Genomic DNA, 16,632 nt, shown 5'->3' on the forward strand with positions numbered 1-16,632 from the left:
GTTTTGGAAAAGGCATACTACTTTAGAAGTCAATGAAGCTAAACATCAATATTTTGGAAAAGGCGTACCATAGTTAAATGATTTATAAAATATTACTAGCCTCACCAAACCTAACCTAACATAACAGTAACGTTTTGGAAAAGGCGTAACATTGTTAAATGATTTTTAAAATATTACTAACCTAACTTAACCAAACCTAACCTAACATAACAGTAATGATTTGGAAAAGGCATATTATTTGAGAAGTCAATGAAGCTAAACATCAAAATTTTGGAAAAGGCGTAACATTGTTAAATGATTTATAAAATATTACTAACCTAACCTAACCTATCCTAACCAAACCTAACCTATCCTAACCAAACCTAACCTATCCTAACCAAACCTAACCTATCCTAACCAAACCTAACCGTTAAATATCATTTGGAGGGATTTTGTCTTGTTTTAATTATTTGGGGGGATTTTGTCTTGTTATAATGATTTGGGGGATTTTGTCTTGTTATAATGATTTGGGGGGATTTTGTCTTGTTATAATGATTTGGGGGGATTTTGTCCTACATTGGGATGATTTTGTCCGTTACTTATGATTTGGGGGGATTTTGTCCGGGGGGATTTTGGCTGGGGGGATTTTGGGTCACACCCGTTCATTTTAGTTCAATCTGTTAAGTATTTAGCCTAGTTTAAATTTCACATTTTGTATTTTACTTAAAAAATATAAGAAAATAACTTTGAAATAAATTTGACCTGGGAAAAAATAATTATCAATGAATACTCTAGTCTAGTCTAGTCTATTATACTACAAAGTACATTTTTTTAAAGAAAAAACATAGGAAAAAACCAACTTAAATGCCTTTTGGTTAACGCCCACTTAACGAGGCGCTTGTAGTTTGTACAAAATATCCCGAAGGTAAATATATATATATATTTTGAACGACATGATATTCCTCAATTAACAATTTATAACATTATTTTTCCCGCTCTATATTAATTTATTTTTAAACGTGTCTATTGGATAATATCATACGGATTTTATAATACAAAGTTATACCGAATTGATATAACTTTAGATTGCAAGGTTTTTAATGATTCTAAATATTTCCTGGGAATGGTACCAGCCTCTTCTGTTATTTCCGGTAATTTTAGCTTCTTAACTTTGTTCCGAAAATAATGATAATTTTCTTTATATTTTAAGAAAATCAGTTAAAAGGGATAGTAGTGTATGAATTGGTTGTTAAAATTGGCTTTGAAAGGTTTGTTTTAATAAAATATGAAATTGCCTTCAATTTATACAAATTTTGAAAATTACCTATTTTATTTTCCTTTTTTGAAATATTTTAGATTTAAAAATAAGAAAAATAAAATATTAGGCTCAATTTCCAAATAACAAAAGGATAATATTGGGCTCAATTTTTAATTAACAAAAATAAAATATTGGGCTCAATTTTTAAATAACAAAAATACAATATTGGGCTCAATTTTTAAATAACAAAAATACAATATTGGGCTCAATTTTTAAATAACAAAAATACAATATTGGGCTCAATTTTTAAATAACAAAAATACAATATTGGGCTCAATTTTTAAATAACAAAAATACAATATTGGGCTCAATTTTCCAATAACAAAAATATAATATTGGGCTCAATTTTTCAAATAACAAGAGTAAAATATTAGGCTCAATTTTCTAATAACAAAAATAAAATATTGGGCTCAAATTTAAAATAACAAATATAAAATATTGGGCTCAATTTTCAAATAACAAAAATAAAATATTGGGCTCAATTTTTAAATAACAAAAATAAAATATTGGGCTCAATTTTCAAATAACAAAAATAAAATATTGGGCTCAATTTTTAAATAACAAAAATACAATATTGGGCTCAATTTTTAAATAACAAAAATACAATATTGGGCTCAATTTTCAAATAACAGAAATAAAATATTGGGCTCAATTTTCAAATAACAAAAATAAAATATTGGGCTCAATTTTCAAATAACTAATAAAATCTCAGGCTCAAATTTCAAATAACAAAACTAACTTATTAGGTTCAATTTTCACCTTTTTCCGGTATTGAAAACTATCAAAACGTTATGGTAGTGAATACTATCCCTTTTAATGTTGTGAATGAGAGACAAAAAGGAATGAGCTATGGCTAAAATAATGACATTTTTTTTTTTAAACTTTAAAAAGAAGTTAGTGAGAGAGGAGGGGGAAGAGAAAGCTAACGTTATTATCTAACATTGTAACATTGACACCCGGAAGAAGTTTCCGGAATTTTAAACTTTTTTGACTAAAGAAAATGGGGTAACGGTTCGATGATTTTTTAATTTTTCCGAATTGTTTGTTTTTATAACGTCAGTAAAAATGCTGTCCCTCTCCCCTCTCCTTGTTTGGGTCATTTGCATAACAATGGCGGGAAAAAAGTAAAAATTGTATATGTCATGGTTTTGCGCTTCTGAAAGACTGAAAGAGACAAGAATCGCTGATACGTCTTCTAGTTTTTTCAAATGACATAAGAATTTTACGGCTAAGCCTTGTTAGTTATTGATCATAGCTTAGTTTGTCACTGGAGCTTGTCATGAAGTGACGTAGGTGGAACGTCATATATTCGATGTAAAGCGAAGACGCCTGGTGAGGGGCTGTCAAAGGATTAGTAATGCAGACTAAATAGGAAGATGGGCTCTCAGTAAGTCTCTAGCATTACGAAGGAGAACTTATGGAACATATATTGTAAACTTATGATCATAGTAATGTTGTATAGTAGATTTAAGCTATACCCATAAAGTCAACACAGTGTTTCTGAACAATAAACAATTAGAAACATCCCTAATTTGAAGATTCCTGCAAAATACTCGAATACCATCTATTCTATTATCATGGTAATACTAAGAGTGAACTAACAAATTTTAAGGAAATTTATTTGAAGCTAAAACGCCAAGAAAATACCCTGAATTTTCCTTTTTGAAGCTAAAACCTCTGATAAATACCACGTATTTACTTTTTAAACCAAATACCCATTAAAATGCCTTGAATCTTCGAAAACAATTCAACCCACGTGCTCAGTTTGCACGTCAAAAAAGGCGCGTTTTCTTCGCGCCAAATCATGCAGTAACTCGCGCCTTGAACTTTCCCGCCATCTACTGGCTAAACCGCGAAACTAAGTCATTCTCCCTCTATCCTACACGGGACTGGAGTTCCGGAGTACACCGGCACCAAACCAATTTCTTCCCAAAACGAGCGAGTTCAAGATGGCAACGGCGAGGTGCTCGTCTCCTGAACTATTTTGCAAAACTAAGCCGGGAACCGCTCTATCCGTAGACGCCAAACAATTAATATTAAACGTGTACGTCGGTGTTAAAAGACTGTACCCCGATAAATCCATTCCTGACGTCATTGAATTGGTTTCGGCCATGACGGGGGTCAGCGTCAGTTCCATTTATAAGTTGAAAATACAAGCTAAACAAAACGGCGGTAGACCAAAAGAAGGGGTCAAGCTCAAGAGAAAAACATTTAACTGCAAATGTGAACAAAATACCTAAAGTTTATATGAAATTTTGAACTAAATCATTTGGGCCCACCACGTGTTCGAAAATGGCGCCAAAAATTTCGGTAATTCAAAATGAATTTCAAACTCTAACTTGTTAAAAATTGTTTATAATAATTTGACAAGTATAATGTATTTCATATTCATAACATTGTTGAACTTTTTGCAACTTTTCTGAGTTTTATTAGAGAAGTTACTGTTTCTTTCAAATAATTTTTTAAAAAATATCAAAAGCCTTTGATAGAAAAAGAATAAAACAACATCAAAACAAATACATTTTGGAGTTTGTTAACTTTTATATCGTGATTTATATCTCAATATTTTATCTATTTAATCTTGCTCTGATTTATTTTTACAAATGGTTCTTGGGGAATTGGGCAATACCGCTTAATTTAGGGTGAATTCGTGAGTGTTTTTGGTGGGATCTTTATATTAGTATAAGCACCGATTTCGTGAATTTGTTTAGTCACGAATTTAGGAGAGAAAAGGAATCGGTATCATCACGAATCGCGCGCGCATCGATACCAGAAATTTGCTTTCAAATAAGTTATTTCAAAATAAGTACCCTGCACGATTTTATTTTCAATGTTTACCTTCTTTTGTTCCTGATATAGACGTAAGATGGCGCCAAAGTATGGGTAAAGTTTTTTTTATTAAGTGGGTGTTAGCTAGGATGAATTATACCTAGTTGTACCGAGGAGTGGATTGGACGTTAGTTGATGGAAAATATTGGAATGTTAGTTTTGTAAAATGGAAGCTATTTCAGCCCCATTTTCGACCCCTAGCGTCATGAAAAAGAGTTATTTATTGACGGGTCCCTGAACGAATTTTGGTACAAAATATTTCCTTAATTTATAGCATAAGTTGATAAGATATGTTTCATGATAAGTTTGTCACTGGTTACAAACTGGAGCTTGTCATGAAGTGAGAGAGGTAGATCATAGATTCGAGGTAAAGCGACGCCTGGTGACGCGCTGCTGTCAAAGGCTTAGTAATGCAGACTAAATAGGAGCTAGATGGAAGTCCTGCAAAATTAACCACCGAGTGTAGGACTTCAATTCTCGCTTCCGTCGTTCTCGAACTAGCTCGAGCTGTAAGTCTCTATAGTAGCATTACGAAGTATAGGTAGTGTCATACTTAATGGAACATATCCTATAAACTTATGATTTATAGACATACTTTACTTATTTAAATTTATGTTGATTTAAAAATAGACAAAACAAGTTCAATTAATCACATAGTTGCGAGCACAGAGCTTAATTATTCAAAGATAAACTTTAGAATATTAATGTACAAAGATGTCTGGTGTTTGTTATTTATGAAAATTTATTTTCCTTATATATAAAAATTTCCTAAGCCTTTGTGAGATAGTATAAATATAATTTTTATTTTATTTCATAGGTATTTCACTTTTGCGCGGTAGCTATAAGCGTTTGGTTTATTTATCAGAGAGTGGTTAGCTTTTCTAGATTCTAGAACAAAACCGGTCTCAAGTTCACGGTCCTGTTTTGATTCATTCGCGATTCTTTTGCACGAGAGAGAAATTCCCTTAAAGGGTCTAAGTCTTATTTATAGACCATCCATACATATTCTTTAACAGAATTTCTATACCGTATAAACCTGCTCGGGTATTTCATTAGAAGTGACGTAACTCTAATGTTATTTCATTTAGTTTATTTTTTTAAAGGGTTTGTACCGTGTAATCGTTCAAAAACCTTTCTATCTCAAAGATTGTGACTTGGTCTTGATACCAAAAATAGGTATATCTTTCCGGTATAATTTAGTTTAAGAAATTAAATGACGTAATTCTAATGTTATTTTTATTTCATTTTGGTTTATTTATTTTAAATTTTAATTTTGTTGTAATCGTTTGAAAACCTTTTTATAGCGAGCCCAAGCCGTCCTATAATTCCTAAAAAAGGGCTACATTTTTGAACCTGTCTTATATTATCCTATAATATCATAAAAGGTCCTATAATATCCTATAATATCATAAAAGGTCCTATAATATCCTATAATATCATAAAAGGTCCTATAATATCCTATATTTTTGAGTTAGTCCAACTTGGTCCAAGTTTTCGTATAGTTTAGCATCAAATTTACCAAAATTTAGCTCTTTTATCGAGATCACATTTGAATAGACACCGAAATTGCGGATTTTTTTTTATAATTTTTAATTAAGTTCCTTTGAATTTTCAAAGTAAAATCCAATTTGATTAATTTTTTTATAGATTTTTCTACATAGTTTAAGCCAAAATTGTATTATATACGATCATAATTTTTATTCCTATATTTTCCTATAAAACACATGATTTTCCCCTATAAAATCCTATAATTATATAAAAAAATCCTATTTTTTCCTATATTTTAAGCCAAAATAGAACTATTTACCAGCATTTTTATTTCTACATTTCCCTATAAAAACACATGATTATTTCCCCTATAAAATCCCATAATTATATAAAAAAAAATCCTATTTTTCCTATAAAGAATTTAAAAACATTTGCCTGTGATCCCTGACCTTTATACCCAACACTACAAAAATAGGTCCCATCATCAAAATAATATAATGTAACAGTTGATTTCCGACAACGTACGTTACATACAATACATCCCATGCAGTCCCAAATATTTGAAAAAAAAAGAAAAACAAAAAACATTAAATTATTTTCTCTCCACTTGACTTGTCATCGAATGCCCTATAAAGGTCAAAGTTTAGATCCTTCTTCATATAACCCGAGCTCCATTCTTAACCGAACTCAATTACACGCCCGCGCGAAGAGGTCACGTGACACGTGTGCGCGAAAGAAGCCTTTGGGGAAGGGGGAGGGATGCCCTATAAAAGGATTCGTATTTAGCCATTGTGTTTAATCTACCGTTAAGTAGTAACAGTTTTTCACCTTGCCTATATATATAAATATATATTAACGTAATAATAAAGTACAACCGGAGACGTCTATATAATCTTTTTATGTTTAATATAATATTATAGAATAGAGTTCCAATTGCCCTATATTTTTAAATTACATTCAAAGAATTTTTACTAACACGTAGCCTAATTTGTCATGGGAAAAAAATTAAATAAATAAATATATATAGATTTTAATTAAGGTATTTAGAGGAATTTAAATTTAAGTGTTACATAGTTGTTTTTTTTTTCGATGTTTAACGCCATATTTTAATTTTGTACTCTAAATAGAGATGACCTTGAAATCAAGGGAATTCGTTTAGAGCAAAATAGTCAGGGAATTTTATGATTATTTAGAAAAATCTCGGGATTTTTATGATTATTTAGAAAAATCTCGGGATTTTTATGATTATTTAGAAAAATCTCGGGATTTTTATGATTATTTAGAAAAATCTCGGGATTTTTATGATTATTTAGAAAAATCTCGGGATTTTTATGATTATTTAGAAAAATCTCGGGATTTTTATGATTAGTTAGAAAAATCTCGGGATTTTTATGATTATTTAGAAAAATCTCGGGATTTTTATGATTATTTAGAAAAATCTCGGTCTTTTTATGATTATTTAGAAAAATCTCGGGATTTTTATGATTATTTAGAAAAATCTCGGGATTTTTATGATTATTTAGAAAAATCTCGGGATTTTTATGATTATTTAGAAAAATCTCGGGATTTTTATGATTATTTAGAAAAATCTCGGGATTTTTGTAATTTATTTAGAAAAATCTCGGGATTTTTGTAATTTATTTAGAAAAATCTGGGGATTTTTGTAATTTATTTAGAAAAATCTGGGGATTTTTGTAATTTATTTAGAAAAATCTGGGGATTTTTGTAATTTATTTAGAAAAATCTGGGGATTTTTGTAATTTATTTAGAAAAATCTGGGGATTTTTGTAATTTATTTAGAAAAATCTGGGGATTTTATAATTAATTTAGAAAATCTGGGAATCTTATAATTTAGAAAATTCTGGGCATTTAATGAATATTTAGAAAAATCAGGGAATTTTGTAATTTAGAAATATCAGGAAAATTTGCAATTTAGAAATATCAGGGAATTTTGTAATTTAGAAAAATCAAGGAATTTTGTAATTTAGAAAAATAAGGGAATGTTATAATAATTTAGGAAAATTATTTCGACTTCTTTAGTTTAATAAATTTTAAATTTCAGTCTATATATTATATAATATTTTGATTTGGTTTTAATTACGCCCGACGATACGTAATAAACTCAATTATAAAGTAATTTAAATTCTATTCTGTCTCATTGAAAATACAATTTGCTGCGTTTGCAATTAGTAAATCTTTTTACGATGATAATGAAAACGTGCCCGTTCCTTGAGGGCTTTTCGAACATTGAACTGAAAATAGCTATCAAGGTCGATAGAATATTAGCACCCAAGGGCGATAGTTTATTTTTAAGATAGGGTCCGTAACTAACTTTCCAGCGCTAAAGGACCCTAGATTGGAAACACCCATCCTTAATGTACACGGGTATCTTATCGGATCTATAAAATCTTTAATAGAGGTACTGAAAATTTCGAGGGCAACGATGGAAATGCTAAAATTTAGCGTGAATTGACGATTGGTTGAATCCTCACATAGTAAGGATAAAAGAAGTGATATCTAGTTTACTAGGGAGAAGGTATAAGATGCCTAGGTATTAGCGCGCCATAGTTGCAGTCCCCCTTTCAAAATTCAAGGGGGGACGTAAAAGGAGGCCGGGCTATTTCGCCTCCTCTCCTCAGTCGGAAAATATGACTGTAATTTTCGTACTCATTCGCGTCGCGCTGACGTGCACGAGTTTTCAAGAAACAATGAGATGCTGGTTGTAATTTAGAGGCGGCGGGGATTAACTCCGGACCTACTATACGTTTGGACTGGAGATAAAGCAAGTTCTAAATGTGGCGAATTTATACCTTCTCCCTAATAAACTATAGATATCACTTCTTGGTATAGTGTTATGTTACCTGAACTTTTCCATTAAAATTCGACAACTGAGACCCACGAATTACTCAAGGCCTACTATCAAAAATATCCCTTAGAAGAGGGACCTTTTCTCTCGCGTTTCTTTGACCGTGAAATTGAAATATTTTGATTTGAATAATTTTTTTTTTATTTTTTTATTTTAATAAGTGTTTCTACCCAACATGTTTTCCAGTATTTAATGTCCCGTATCACGTTTATTATGTTTATTTTAATGTTTTTAAATATATATATATTTATTTGATTTTGTTATCTAAATGTCGGCGGATCTAGATTGAAAAATTGAGGCCATTTATTTTTCGTACATTTTTTATTTATTTATTTAATTTTTTTAAATATTTTATTGACATTAAATTCCATCAAAATCGAGAGAAAAAAATCAACAAATCAAGTGCAGTGTTTTAGAGGAAAATTGATTTAGTTTGTTTTGGTTTTGGTTTTTGGTTTTATTTGGTTAAAGTTTTAACTTTGTTTAACCTCAAATCACTCAGGTTTTGCCTCCCATTTTCGCGAACAGTGAAATATCTTGACTTTTTATTTATTTATTTATTTAAATAATTTATTTTTGTTAAGAATGAATCTGTTTTGAATTGTATTGGTTTTGGGTCTTGGAAACGTTTTTTAATTTTAGAAATTACAGACCTTTAGTTCCAGTCCTTTTTAATAAAACACTCCGAGGTTCGACTAAAATAGAAAGAATTTCCATTTTTCAGGTGAAAATCAGAATATCCATTAAGTAGCTTTGCTTATTTTGTTATTTTCGCTTTGCAAAATAACCCTGGGCTAATTTTCCCATAATTTTTTAGACATGGAAAATTACGTATATTTTATATTCACCGCTGTAAAAGCTCCTTAAGTGAGGTACAAATATTTAAAGCGAGATTTGAACGTTGAAGCATTATAAGTGAGATTGAAGCATTATAAAAGAGATTAAAGCATTTTGAGTGAGATTAAAGCATTATAAGTGAGGCGTTATAAGTGAGATTACAGCGTTATAGGCGAGATTTAAGCGTTATAGGCGAGATTGAAGCGTTATAGGCGAGATTGAAGCGTTATAGGCGAGATTGAAGCGTTATAAGCGAGATTGAAGCGTTATAAGCGAGATTGAAGCGTTATAAGCGAGATTGAAGCGTTATAAGCGAGATTGAAGCGACATTTTATCCATTAAAAGCGAGATTTGAATATTCTATGCCTATATTTATCTAACCTTAACACTCTAAACTAGATCTAAACATTCACATTTTAATCATAAATAATCATTCTAAACTAAATTTAACAATACTTAATCAATTTAATCGTATTTAAATCCTATTTAATCACCTAATGGGTGCGTTTTCAAACGAGGAAGTAATCTACCCCTTGATTATAATATAAAATTGAAGATTTATTTTTTTAAATTCAATTCAATTTAATAATCGGGTACGTGTCCTTTTATTTTTCCAAGTTACTTCAAGGTAGGAACTTCTATTGATTATTTTCTGCATTTTTAACCTTGACGAAGGTCGATGCTATAAAAGTTGCTGACCCTTAGGCAACCTTGGTTGGTTGGGGGGGGGGACGCGAGACTACGTTTTACGCTATATAGTTAATAATATCCTGGTATGTTATGTTATCCCCTGAGAGGAACAAATCTTTTAGCAAACTTTCGAATGGAGAAATTTGGTAAACCCGTCTTCTCCCGTTTTTCCATCATGATAAATTTTTCTTGTAAGGTTATTTTTAAGAGGCCCCCCTCTTCATTTGGTCTTTGGATATAAAATAAGATGATCCAGAGTCCAACTCCTCCAGACTCTAAGGGGAATTTTGCTCCCAGGCTTGACTTTGTAATTTAGGTAATGTTCCCTCAAAATTTGAGGGGTAAGTCACTCACTCGTCGAGTTGCATCTACTGTACTGTACATTATAAAAACAACAATGAAGTGGCTATAAAATTATTTAAATTATTGACATTGTAATTAGTCTTAAAAATAATCAAGGACTACTGTGCCATCCACCATTGGTTTAGAAAAAAATATCTTTGAAGTTTGAACCATTCCATAGTTTAAAAAAAAAAAAAAATAATAACTAAAGTAAACTAATATTTGAAGGTATTTAAAAGGTAAATTTCTTCGGAGTGAATTACCCCTCGACAAAACTTCAATGGAGAAATGAAGATTTTCCAGTTTCTAATATTGCTATAGGTACACGGGGTTAGAAAAACCTTTATTTTATTTTTTTATCTTGGCATGCATTTTTGAGGTATGAAACTTTCGGAGGTATTCAATTTGCAGTTCACGGAAAGCTCGTTTATTAAAAAAAAAATTTAAAGCTATCTACCGTTTTTAAGTTAGAATTCTCGTTTAACGGCAATTTTTACCTCTCCGAGTGACGTATGTCACGGAGAGGTATTACACCGGCCGTGTCTGTCTGTGTGTGTGTCTGTGTGTCTGTCTGTGTGTCTGTCTGTCAGACCCCACGTGACCGCGTTCGCAGTTTACAAATCGGAGCAAACAAATACCCGATTTCCGAAACGCGTTCGCGGTTCACGGAAATTTGGTCATTGATCTACCAACACCAGTCTTTACTAACTGGCTTCTAAGGACCACAATCTGCTAGTCTTTGTCCATCCCACATGGACACTAGTCTGTACGTGCTTGCTTCCAAGCACCACCAACTTGTGTTCTTCGTCAATTTCACCTTGACTCCAGCTTCTATGCACCACCATCTTCTGTTCTTTGTCCATCCCACATGGACACTAGTCTGTATTTGCTGGCTTCCTAGCACCACCATCTTCTGTTCTTCGTCAATTCCACATTGACACCAGCTTCTATGCACCACGATCTTCTGTTCTTCGTCAATTCCACATTGACACCAGCTTCTATGCACCACCATCTTCAGTTCTTTGTCCATTCAACATGGACGCCAGTCAGTCCATTCTGGCTTCTTTGCCTTCGTCATCGTTTGGTTTCAAGATATACGCGGCGATCGGCTAGGGTTACGAGAAACGTCTAGCCTCCCAATGGCAGGGCTTCCACCATCGGTTCACGCGAATGCGTTTTTATCTATTATTGGTTTCAAGATATACGCGGCGATCGGCTAGGGTTACGAGAAACGTCTAGCCTCCCAATGGCAGGGCTTCCACCATCGGTTCACGCGAATGCGTTTTTATCTATTATTATAATGGAAACGAATCGTATATATACCCCAAAATTTGAAGAAAGCGGGCAAGAGGGGTACCCTTCACTTTAAACGTCAATATTAGCAAAGTTTCGAAAGATAATAGGAACAACTTTATTTAAAACGATTTAACTATTTTTAAAGTTATTTACTGGCAATTAAAATAATTAATATCATTAATATTTAATTAATTATTTAAGATAAACTTATTTCTATGTAATGACACAAGTGAGAGTTTATATAGAACGAGTAATGAAGATTGCATCCGAATCCAAACACTACAAGCACATCAAAGTTAATATAAAGCGAGTAGGATGATAAGATCTCTTACAAAACGATAACATTTCCTTTTTGCAGAATATTAAATGGAAATATTTTAAATATTTTTCGGCATTACGATTCTTTAAGTAGTTGTGTAGCTATAAAGCTCTGTTTCATCTTTATATTCCAATAACATCTTTTGATATTAACATTTCAAATTTGGTGTTTACTTTTTAATTCAGCTTTACTACATTTATATATAGTGTAAACGCATTTTTTATATTCAATAGATAATATGGATGTTAATTCTTCATCTATCCACAAGTGTTGAAACGATTGGGTCTGTGAAATAAGATACCCTAGATTTATACTAGAAATGACCTTGTTTCACCTCATCTTATAGGAGGTGTTAACGGTTCAGAGTGAGCCGAAAGTTAAATACACTCTTCACTGATACATTTTAGGTCCTCATTAGAATTATTGAGGATACAAAGGAAATTGTTAAACGCTTAAGCCTTTGCTAAAGACCTTGGCAATATTTCGCCAATTTGAACTATGTACTTCCGGTTTATCTCATTGGCTGGTGGACCTGTGTTTAGAAAGTAAACTCGTCTCGGCTCGGAGAGGTTCATTTTGGTTTCCCAACTTGTATAAAATTAATCTTCTTATTAGAAACTTAATCGAGGGTGTGAATTAAATTTCGGGATGATTTTAAACACGATTGGAAGTTTTCTTTTAACTGTGTTACAAGTTTATTGACTCTCAGACCGGGAAATTCTTTTGCACAAAATTGTCATTGATTTAGAAGGATCGATGGTTTAATAGATAATGTGCAACAGAAGGGTTGCCAGGCATTTGTGGCGTGTGCAGTTTAACCTCTATCTACAACAATATCAGATAGATATTTATTAGTTTAAACATTTAGTTTAGTTTAGTTTAATTTTAAAGGAAAATCAAAATTTTTAGTAAGCTTCTCCATTAGTCAGGGTTAAATATAGGAAGTCAGGGATGGTATTTAAAAAATAGGAATAATTTCATTGTAAATTCAGGAAGAATTGTTTATAAATTAGTTAAAGGCCGACTTCCACCGAAAAGGGTTCTTACGAACTGAAGACCGTGCATCGATTCTTAACAATAGAGCGACCGTGCCAATTTTCGAGTCCCCACTGGGGCAAAATTTGGAGGGGTTCTTACGAACTGAAAACCTTGCTATGCGGGTTCTTACGAACTGAAGATAAACAATAGAAAGTCTCTTAAATATTTTATTCCCGATTTTTACGACCCTCTGAAGGAAAATATCTATTGTTTATCTTCAGTTCGTAAGAACCCCCGTATCAAGGTTTTCAGTTCGTAAGAACCCCTCAAAAATTTGTCCAGCGGGGATTCGAAAACCGGCACGGTCGCTCCATTGTTACTCTCGATGCACGGTTTTCAGTTCGTAAGAACCCTTTTCGATGGAAGTCGGCCTTTAATATAATTTTAATGTTAAATTGTGATTTTTAGACAGGAAAAACAACAAATTTGCAAATAGCCTTGAAATATAAGGGAAAATTCGTTATAAATAAATTAATATAATTTTAATGGTCACTTCATGACAAGATCTCAGCAACCAGTGGCAAACTTATGGAACATATCAGGGATAGATTTAATTTTAGAAGTAGGAATGGAGAACGGTTAGTATTTACTTCAGTCCGACTCATAGCCCAGTATAGAGCCCATCCCTCCAACGCGTAACGAAAAGTTTAAATTATCTTATTGGCTCACTTAAACTACGTTTTAATGACGTTGCTGACGGGGACGTCGAAAAATACGTAATTCCTTTTTACCTCTGCCGCTATGACCCGCCTCTTCTTTCATACCCCCCTCCGTCCCGTGGAAGGGGGTCCGGGACTTTGACGCGCGTCCACATTACTCTGTTCTCCATTCCTACTTCTATAATTAAATCTATCCCTGATTCAACACAGTAATGGGTTATTTACGTATAAAGCGATGACGTTTAAAATTAGAATTAAAATAAATGCCAGCCGAATAAAATTACGATATCCCTTTCCTCGTTAGCAGTACACATCCTGATTTAAATATTCCCAATATAGGTGTAGGATACACACATTCACCCATCAACTGAAAATAATTATCGATGACTCTCCAATATAATAATATTCGCTGAGTCTCCACGTTTGTATTTTCGATTACAGAAATACCAAAACCCCATTTAAAAAACGCAAACACCTGTTTTGCGCGCTCGCTCGTTTAACTTGCATCATAGGGAAGTAACGCTGCCTATTTAAAAATCAACACCATATATAGACTATTTTATTATTAATATCGAATTATTATCCGGTCCAGCCTTATACTCATTTAAAATAACAATACTAAAGAAGTTACGGTGATAATAGCTCCATTCCTCAACTAAAATACACCATGAATTTTTATTAGCATTTCTTTTAAGGGCGATGCGCAAAGGGTGACTCAGCGTATAATAATTGTACGCATACAGTGTCAGAAGTTAATTAACACTATATACAGGGTGTAGGGTGTTTCTGATAATTCTCAGCCTGTGAGAATTCAACCACTCCTGGTTCGGGCTAGCAGACGCCACTAAACCAATGGCGGGCGGCGCAGTTGTCCTTGATTATTTTTAAGACTAATTAAACGCTAATTATTTTGTAATAAGAGATAATTTATATACATATCTTACTTTAATTGATGCGGTCAGACATACCAGGAACACCCTGTACAGGGTTTAATTTGCTTCTGTACATAAAGTATTGTTTCTTACCTCTTTTTGAATAAGAAAAACATTTTTAAACTTCGTGTATTAAATTGTAAGGAAACATTTTCGGTTATTCCCACTCTCTCACGCCTGTATTTACCTGAGAGGCTTGCCACTACAGCGTAATCGGTAACTGTAACTCTTAATCAATATTTATAAAATGAGATAGTGTCTATCCCCTCGATTTATCCCATGAGAATATTTAATAATCAAACGCTTCGGCGGTATTGCATCGAATGAAACAAAAGATTACGTAAAACAATGAATGAATGGCCTTGTCCCTCGAAAATTCAAAATATTTAGAAGATTGTTTGGTTTTTACGGGGAAAATTATTGTTAATAAAACTATTTATTTATTTATTAATGAAAATTTCCATCTTTATTATAAATTTTTTGGGGTTTTTTATTTTAAAATTATCTAATAATTTTTATATTATTTTGAATATAATTTAAGGAAAGTTTTAATGGTGAAAGTTAATTATTTAAAATTTAGTTATTTTTAATATTAATTGCGTTTTCTTAACGTACTTTGTTTGTTGAATTTCAAACTTTGAAAGTGTGAATTTGAATTGGTTTGAAGAAATAACTTTTTGTTTCAAAGCGTTTCTCCTCCATTTCTATAAGCCTTATCATTACACTTAGATGGATTTAGATTATCACAGGGAGACCAGCGGTCCTATTATTCCTCTATAATCCTATATTTTTGAACCTGTCCTATAATATTATGCTATAATTTCATGAAAGGTCCTATAATATCCTATATTTTTTACTTAGTTTTTTGAAGTTTTCGTATAATTTAGCATCAAATTTATCAAAATTTAGCTCTTTTATCGAGATAATAATTTCCTTGGATCGTTCCACAGTACTGTACCTTTAGAGGTGAACTCTTATTAATTTTCTATCTCGCAATATATTGCAGTCAATTGAACTAAATTTACTCATAGATAAGAAAGCGCTGAAACATCCCCATCGTATGATGAAAATTCAGCGCTGTTATCCGCAGTTAATGAATTCCTATTATTGGAGTGGCTCCTTGCTGATAAAAATGAATTAAAAAACAACCAACCCCATCAGGAAACCCTTTACATACATTCATGATAGAAAACAATTTTTTTAGGGCCCTTGTTTTGGGAGTTTTTTGAGGAATATAAATTCATCCATAACCTTAGCACAAATCTGTCAGATATGGAATAAATAACCCAATATCGTACGTACAATAAAACACAATACAATGAATCCTAGCTCTCTAACGGTATTATTTTCTTATTTCTATTTCTGTGGCGAAACATTTATTAACTGTACAGGTATAGTACTACGCTACCTGTTACCTGTAGCATCTTCAATCACTTTAGAAGTAAATATGGTGAAGTAGGATTTTATTTATTGTTCATTTTAAACACGTGGCTTATGGATCTAAAGTTGACCTCATCAGGTTTGACGACCTCTGCTGTTTTTATCTTAAATCCAATGATTTATTTTTATTAACAAATAAATATTGATAGAGTTATAGCAGACGATGCAAGTGTTAATAAAATATCGTATTGTATAGTCTGCTACTATGAACTATATTGTGATGTCACACCGTTCTATCCCTTACCTTGGTTTTAGCAACCATCCATGTTCGAAGTTGTCAGCTCAGAGCATACAGTTTAGTCTACCAATATTGACGTCACGTCCCCCTAGCTCCTCCCCTCTCATTACCACCCTATAGATAGTTTTCACTAAAGGGGCTACAAAAATGCCTCCCCCCTTTCTCAGGTTAAACTTCAGTGTGTTCAGTGTTGTCAGTCCCTCTGTGAGTCAAGTTAATCAAGTACTTACTCTGATTCAAACTGAACTCCTAGCCTTTCTCTGTGCAATCTCTTGACTCACCAACAACCTGGCAACACTGACTGGGGGAACGTCAAAACCCACCTTTTTTATAATAAACCAAAATTAGTTACCCACCAATA

The 16,632-nt window shown here is 32.4% G+C and overlaps 1 protein-coding gene across 1 annotated transcript in view; it reads left to right on the plus strand.

Annotated features, from left to right (window-relative positions):
• LOC149709995 (uncharacterized) overlaps positions 1-16,632 on the plus strand; it is a 106,859-nt gene that overhangs the window by 23,356 nt on the left and 66,871 nt on the right. The window lies entirely within an intron of this gene.

This window comes from Phalangium opilio, unplaced genomic scaffold (genome assembly GCF_054372755.1).
Source record: "Phalangium opilio isolate 3A_F unplaced genomic scaffold, DU_Popi_V2 ptg000011l_1, whole genome shotgun sequence".
Taxonomy (NCBI): domain Eukaryota; kingdom Metazoa; phylum Arthropoda; class Arachnida; order Opiliones; family Phalangiidae; genus Phalangium; species Phalangium opilio.